The sequence below is a fragment of the Helianthus annuus genome, chromosome 2 (genome assembly GCF_002127325.2).
Source record: "Helianthus annuus cultivar XRQ/B chromosome 2, HanXRQr2.0-SUNRISE, whole genome shotgun sequence".
NCBI lineage: Eukaryota > Viridiplantae > Streptophyta > Magnoliopsida > Asterales > Asteraceae > Helianthus > Helianthus annuus.
In genome coordinates, this window is record NC_035434.2 from 17730421 (window position 1) to 17738920 (window position 8500).

Here is an 8500-nt window from a genome sequence, read left to right on the forward strand (position 1 = left end):
ACCCTTGGTCGAATTTGCATATAACAATAGCTATCACGCGAGTATTAAAATGGCCCCGTATGAGCTATTATATGGCAGAAAATGTCGGACCCCGGTATGTTGGGGAGAAGTAGGTCCGCAGGGGCTAGCACCTGCCGATGTAATCCGAACTACAAATGCAAAAATCGACATAGTTCGGGCACACTTGAAAGCGGCTCAAGACCGACAGAAGGCATATGTGGATAAAAGGAATAGGCCAATTGAATTTCAGGTTGGCGATATGGTCATGCTAAAAGTCTCCCCATGGAAGGGTATTATTAGATTCAGAAAAAGGGGGAAGTTAAGCCCATGATTTATTGGGCCATTTAGAATCGTTGAACGGGTTGGTAAAGTAGCTTATCGACTTGAATTACCCGAAGAGTTGAGTGGAATTCATAGCACGTTCCACGTATCACATCTTCGAAAATGTTTGGCCGACGAAACTGCTCATATCCATATCCACTACGACGATATTGAAGTGGATAACAGCCTCAACTATGTGGTAAAACCGATTGCGATTTTAGATCGTAAGGAGAAAAGTTTGAGGAACAAGGTGATAGCCCAAGTCAAGGTCAAATGGGAGCACAGAAAAGGGTCAGACACTACTTGGGAATCCGAAGAGGAGATGCGACGTCTACACCCGACATTATTTGGTATGTAATTCGGTTTCGGGGACGAAACCCTTTTAAGGGGGGTGGACTTGTAACACCCCTAAAATATAAATCTTTATATCATAAAAATTCAAAGAAATGATAAACAAGAATTTACCAACTAGGAACTTAACCTAGTTAAGTTCAAGTCTTGAAATAATACATACTATGGTTAAAAATAACTAAGACTTAGAGAGGATCATAGTTAAAGGGCTAAACATGACAAAAGCCAAAAGTTAATTACTAGTTGTGACCAAAAACAAACCAAACACACCAAAATTGGTGTGCCTGGTCGATCAAGAGAGGAGGGGCGACAGGGGTTCTCCAAAACCCTAAGTTTCACACCAAAATCCCTTCAATTGAAGCCCCAAATCTGTTCCAAATCGAGCTCTAATCACATATTAGTAAACACCTCGTTGTAAGGATCAAAAGGTATGTGAAATTCAGTAATTTTGTTACATCACAAATTCTAGGTTAATTGTGAAACATGAGAAATTCAGCTTGATTGTTGATGCATGGCTGAAATTAGAAGGAGTATGAGGATTAGGATCAAACCCTAGATGATTTCTTGACATAACCTTGTATGATAATTTTAGGGTACATAATCACCATTGTAGGTGATTAGAGAACTTTAAGAAGCTTGTTTAATGCTGAAATTATAACTCTTGTTTTGCATAATCTGAAAATTAGGAAATAAGTTCTGAAAAGATGATGTCAAGATGCATGCAAAAATTACTATTATAGTGAAATTAGATGTTGAATCGCAAGTCACGAACTTGTTTTTGAATGTAGAAAAATCTGACCCACTAGGTGTTTGTTGAAATGCCTAAGTGAGGATTAAATGTGAAATTTGGATAAAAACGCAGATTTGATAATGGTTCATAATTGATGTGAAAATGGTCATGAAAATGATTCTAAACATGTTAAAAACTGAATTTTCTAGGCAAAGAGTCCGGTTCCTCTAGCGGGCAAGCCGGAGGGGATTCACGAGGAAAAGGCGCGCTCTAAAGGTATGAAATTTTATCGTTTCATTACATTATACATATTATTAGCCTTATGCGTTGCTTAAAAGGAAAGAAAGCATGAGGACCAAGAATTTCCATTATGTCATGAATTTGGCTATTGCCTTAAACAAGTTATAAACATGAAATTGAGCATCCGTAAGGTGTTTAATCTCAGCACCTAAACGGGTCAAACAAGTTTTGGTAATAAACACGAAGCATGACTTTATTATATTGTGCGAATATTACATGAGGTGTAGGCCGTGTAGCGAACACCATAGACAAATTTAGAAGCCTTGTTCTTATTATAGGAGTTAAGGTTTGAATTGGATGCAAGATAATAGGTCAAACAATTAACTAGAAGTCTTGTAATTTAGCGTGTAAGATAGTTCCCGTAAACAAGCTCGATTAAGAAATAGTTGAGTAATGTTATAAACAAAACACAAGTATGAAATATTAGCCCAGCCGTTTAGCGAATTATGCGAAATTATGCTGTTTCGACTCATAATGAATCAGCAAGAAAACTGCGTTTTAAACAAGGGAGTTATGTGCAGGGTCTACCGTAAATTACGGTAGTACCGTAATTTACGATGGCCTGCAATTCTTTTACGGTGGATTCCTACTGAGTTACGGTAGGCCCCAAATGTCTAGAAGCCACCGTAATTTACGGTCCACCGTAATTTACGGTCCACCGTAATTTACGGTGACACCGTAAATTACGGTGGAGCCCTGTTTGATAAAAATTGTTTTGATCATTTTCTCGAACCAGTGTTCGGACCTGATTCGAACACGTAAATTTCCAAGAGTGATAGTGCTAATGCTTGTTTAAAATGTTAGTTCTCAGGTACCCAAGTAAAGGATGGAGATCAAGCAAGCGAGTCGAACCGAACACACATTTTTAGAACGCTTCCGCATCCAAACTTTTGTTTTAAAAACTATGTAAACTAATGGTAGTTACCGTCTTGAATGTGGTTTGTAACAACAATACATGTATGTTGTGTTAGTTTTGGGGTTTAAACGATGAAAGTTTTTGTTAAGTCGTCATTTTGGCGTTAAATGCATGGTTTTTAGGTTGTTAAATCTGGTAATATAAACTGGGTCTTACATGTGTGTTGAAGTGGGAACAGATGTTGAAACTACTGAAGTACCAACAGCAGCTGATACAACAGGAGTTACAACAACTATTTTAGGTGGTGGTTTTTGAGCAGACTTTGAACGTCTGACCGGAATGGATTTGGGTAGCCTTTCTTTTCTAGTAGGCTTCTTCTTTTCATCAATGAGATTTTCATCATCTCTTGACCCTGAAGTACCCTGATCCGGATAATTTACCATGACTTTCTTTTTGGCCTCTCTATCCCTTTTTACACATGCAAGTGCTTCTGCAAGTGCATTTGTGGTCATATCAATTTTCTTACTCCCATCGGGCAAAGGAATCTGTTTGGTCATATTGGAATTTTCTGGTTCGAGGTAGAGACCATCTGTTATTCCTTTCCTTCTCCATTCCTGAATTTTCTCCCCCTTTTTGGCATTATCTTCGGGGAGTTGATCAATGAAGAACGCTGGTGGAGGGGCAGTGCCAGTGGAGTGCAAGATCTGAGTTTTGAGAGCCTTTAGATCAGCCTGAGTGTCATTGTACCTAGACTCCATAGCATTTCTCAATTGTTGAACAAGTTTTTCATGTTGATGATCTGCTATTTGTGCTTGATGATGGAGAAAAGGTTGAAAGAGATTCAAGAGCTCATTTGTAGCAGGTGCCTGTTGGAGAGCAGGTGCTTGAGGTGGAACAGCAGTGGATTGTACCTTTTGTACTTGTAACAACTGTTGTAACATATCTTTGAGTTCTGCAACAGAGTTATCAAGTTTTTCAACACGAGCCGTCAATTTCTGGTACTTTAAACCATCACTCAATTTAATGGGATCTTCTGATTTCCCACTAACAGTGGTTTTATCAGTGGTAGAAGTCGGGAGTTTACTCCAAACCTTAACCACTGGTGCCCCTTTTTCTTGGTACTGGGGTCTTCTTCCTTCAACACTTGACAACCTTTTGATGTTGCCAGTAGGATAAATAAATCCACTGGTGGTTGGCAGAGGTGCTATAAAAGGAATTGCCTCCAAGGAAGTCTTATTGATGTAACCACTGTCCAACTGTAAACCTGTAGGTTCAACAGTTGTAGTGGCTGCTTCACTTGGATTACCACAAAGATTTACTTGTTACTCAATGGGTGTAACCTCCTTAGGTTGTGTTGGTGGGTTAGGAATGAATGATACAACAGGCTCAGTCATTTGTTGAGGTATATTCTCAATGACAGATGATTGAGAAGGACTGAGTAATGCCTGGTTCAAATCAATTGCATCCAACATTAGTTGTGTTTTTGGTGGAATTGAGGATGTGATGGTGGGTGTAGGAAGCGGATTTGCTCCGGGCATTGAGCTGTGGATGATGGAAACGAGTGTATCCAGAGCATCATGATGTGGTGGCCCTTTGTGTACAACCTGTTCTTTTTATGATGAAGCAGGAGGAGGTATGGTTATGGGTTGAGATATTTGTACCAACTGCTGTGAGGAAGTAGCAGCAGTGGTTTCTTGTGACATTTGTGTTGTCACAGGCATTAACTCTGGTATCTCATCTTCCAGAGTTGCCTTTTTGATTGGGTTGGGGGGTTTTTGATTTTTCCTTTTGTAAAGCTTTTTGGGTTTTGTAGGTGTGGGTTTCAAAATAGTTGGTCTGCTGCTTTGATCACCTAGAGCAGTAGGTTCAGCAGCAGATACCTGAGGAGCAGTGGTAGCTGCTAAATTCTGCTCAGGTATCCCTGCTTGTGTTTTGCAAGGTGTTAACATTCGTGAAAAAGTTTCAGATGTTAGGCAGTTTATTGCAGTTATTTCACCTTGGTTTATTAAAGCTAAATCATCCTTACTAAATTTCTTTTGAAAATAATAGCTTAAAAACCTTGGGAATAGTAAGAATGATTTGCTTTCAACATTATTAACCAAATCTTTAAAGATTTCCTGAGAATAATTATAATTTTCTTCTTGAAGAATTGCATATCCCAGATTTTGAATCTTTATAGGGATCTCATTAAAAGAAGTGGTTTTGTTTGAAACACATAAGAGGAGGGTATGAAATAGAAATCTTGGTGCAGGAGGAAAGTAACCTTTTTCTAAGGTTAGTTTCTTCATCATTGTGGCTTCATACCCTCTTTCAATGAAGTCAATGTGCAACTCGTTTTTAGTGAAGGAAGTTTTACATGCCTGGTCATCGAGTTGAAAGACTTCGGAGATGGATTGTGGTGTAATGTGGACAGCTTTACCTTTTATGGAAGATTGGATTGCAGTTGCAATGTCGCCTTGTTTTTCAAGGGTTGCATTCTTCCAAAATTCCCTTTGGGTTGCCAAGTAGATGGGTGCGTCGGCGGTGAGCAAAGTTTTGTAATTTGATTTTGCCATGATGGTGATAATGGAATCGAAAACATCTGTGGTTCCTGGTTTTGTGAGAAGACCCAGGAGATTGTGAGATTTTTTGAATGGAATTTCAGTGGTAGTTGCCTTTTGAGAGGCTGTTTTCGATGATTTTGATGAGGGTTTTGCAGAGAGCTTCGATTTTGTCATTTTTGAAACGAAACGATCGAAGAAATTCGTGAGAAATGAGAAGAAAAACTGCTTTGAGAAGAGAATTTTTAAGAATTCAATTCCACAGTAAAACCCTGTTTTGATGGTGAGTGGGGATGTTATAGGAAAGAGAATGAATGCTGACGTGGCAGCCGTTACAAAAGGTCTGACTGCTATGTACTGCCCACGTGACAACCACTAGTGAAAATGAAGGACAGTACTTTTGGTGAAAGCAGCTGATGAAAACAGTGGAAAGGAGGCAGTGGATGATTTTCACTATCAGTGGATAGCATATCAGTGGATAAGACACTGCTTTTGAACAACAGTGTTTATCAAGGAATGAGATAACAGAGATTGCCTTTCAGTAGTGGGCAGACTTTTGTGAAGTAGAGCAGACTTTTGAACAATCAGTGGTTATGGCGGACTTTTAAGGATTTTAATGAAATTTTCATTTTTAAGCTATTTTTAAGGATGGATTTTTGATTTTCTGAAAACATTTTGTTGCTTTTATTCACAGAAAAACAAGATGTTGCTTGTTATTCCATGTTTAGCATCCCAATCCTAGAGACCAAGCTTTCAAAAGTGGCTGTATCAAGTGCTTTTGTGAGCACATCTGCCAGCTGGTCTTTAGTTGGGACATGATGCAGAGAAATCAAACCTTTTTCATAGCAATCCCTCACAAAGTGATGTCTGATGTCGATGTGCTTTGTGGTAGAATGGGAAACTGGATTTTTGATGATATTTTCTGCTGCCTGGCTGTCCAACATGAGTGGTGTCTTTTAGGCAGTGATACCAAAATCCAGTAACTGATTTTGAAGCCACAGGAGTTGGGCTGTACAGCTTGCAGCAGCAATGTATTCAGCCTCAGCAGTGGATTTTCAAACTGCTGCTTGCTTTTTGCTTTGCCAAGAGACTAAGCAATCACCTAGAAACTGGCACCCTCCTGAAGTGGACTTCCTTGTGGTGTGACATACAGCAAAGTCACTGTCTGAAAAACCTGAAAGCTTGATATTCCCATTAGCTGGATACCAGATACCAAGTGTGGGAGCACCTTTTATGTATCTGAGAATCCTTTTTACAACAATGAGATTTGATTTTCTGGGAGCTGATTGACTTCTTGCATAGACACATGTTGCAAACATGATGTCTGGTCTAGATGCAGTTAGGTACAATAAAGACCCAATCATGCTTCTATACAGTGTTTGGTCAATCAGCTCATCCTTTTCATCAGACATGACCAGCTTATTTGTGGCCATGGGTGTGCTGCATGGTTTACAATCATTCATATCAAATTTGTTTAAAAGTTCTTTAGCATATTTGCTTTGATGAATGAAAGTTCCATTTTGCAATTGCTGTACTTGGAGACCAAGAAAGCATTGCAGCTCACCCATTGCACTCATTTCAAACTCAGCTGTCATGAGTTCTCTAAACTCTTCACACATTTTGGTACATGTGCTTCCAAAAATAATGTCATCCACATAAATTTGGACAATCATTAAATCTTTCCCTCTCCATTTAAGAAACAGTGTTTTATCAATGGTACCTCTTTTGAAACCATTTGAGAGTAGAAAGTTGGAAAGAGTTTCATACCAGTCTCTAGGTGCTTGTTTCAGGCCATACAAGGCTTTGTTTAGCCTGTAGACATGATCAGGACAAAATGGATCCTCAAAGCCTAGAGGTTGACATACATATACCTCTTCTTGCAATGTACCATAGAGGAAAGCACTTTTGATATCCATCTGAAACACCTTCATGTTGTGGTTGACAGCAAAGGCCAGGAACAGTCTGATAGCTTCCAATCTTGCAACAGGGGCAAATGTTTCATCATAATCAATCCCCTCTTCCTGTCTGTAGCCTTGAACCACAAGCCTAGCTTTGTTCTTGACAACAATGCCCCTTTCATCTGTTTTGTTCTTGAAGACCCACTTTGTGCCAATGGGACTAACCTCTTTTGGCAGTGGTACAAGCTCCCATACTTGTTGTCTCTTAAACTGTTGGAGCTCCTCTTGCATGGCTTCTACCCAGCTGTTGTCTTTTAGTGCCTCTTGGTACTTGACTGGCTGATGAAGTGATAGAAAACCAGCAAAAAGACAAATGTTTTGGGTTTGGCTTCTTGTGAGCACCCCTTTATTGATGTTGCCAATGATTTGATCAGGTGGATGAGATCTCAAGAAGATTAAATCTCCTTGGTATGGTATGATGGCATTTGTTGGTGAAGGCTGCAAATGTGTATCATCTGAGCTAACCTCTGCTGGTGACTTTGATGACCCAGCAGTGGCTTCAAAAGGTGGTGGAATGGGTGGTAATGAAGTGGACCACTGCTGACTTTTATCCACTGTTTGAGGACTTTTGTCAGCAGTGTTTGAGGATGTGGAAGCAGTGGGAAATTGGCTACTTTGGTCAACAACTGTTGATGTAGCAGTGGTTGAGCTTTCACAGATGTTTTGAACAACTGATGCTTTCCCTTTTGTGGCAGACCTTTGAGGCATGATGACTTCATACCCATAGTCTGGTGTTGTATCCTCTGATGAACCTGCACTGTTAGTCTTGACAACAGTATTTTCAAAAGTGAATTTTTCAAGATCAAACAGTTCAGCAGGATTTGCTGGGATTTTCATTGATGAAAGTTCATTGAACTTTTCATCCAAAGTCTCCTCCACTACCTTGGTCCGTGCATTGAACACTTTGTAGGCCTTGGCAGTGGTTGAGTATCCCAGAAAATAACCACAATCAATTTTGGCTGCAAATTTTGAAATGGAATCTTTTAAGTTCAAAATAAAGCATGGGCAGCCAAACACCTTGAAGTATGAGATCAGTGGTTTGATTTTATACAGAATTTCATAGGCAGTCTTTTTGTGCCTGGGGTTTATTAAAACTCTGTTCTGGACATAGCAAGCAGTGTTTACTGCCTCTACCCAGAAAGTTAATGGCAAGCCTGAATCTGCAAGCATGGTTCTGGCAGCCTCAATCAAAGTTCTGTTCTTTCTTTCAACAACCCCATTTTGCTCTGGTGTTCTAGGGATGCTGTACTGCCTTACAATCCCTTTCTTCACACAGAAGGCATCCAACTCCCTATTTTTAAATTCTGTGCCATTGTCACTCCTAAAGCTTTTGACTGGAAGGTCAAATTGCTTTTCAACCTGTGTCACAAAGTCTTGCAAAATGCCTGCAGTTTCATCTTTAGAGTGCAAAAAGAAAGTCTATGTAAACCTAGAAAAGTCATCA

The 8500-nt window shown here is 39.6% G+C and overlaps 1 long non-coding RNA gene across 1 annotated transcript; it reads left to right on the forward strand.

The window, feature by feature from the left end:
* The first annotated feature begins 1000 nt into the window (after positions 1-1000).
* LOC110934710 lies at positions 1001-2726 on the forward strand. Its single transcript, XR_002588566.2, has 3 exons — positions 1001-1100; positions 1612-1678; positions 2507-2726. It is a non-coding gene; the product is annotated as an uncharacterized LOC110934710 (long non-coding RNA).
* Positions 2727-8500: the final 5774 nt, after the last annotated feature.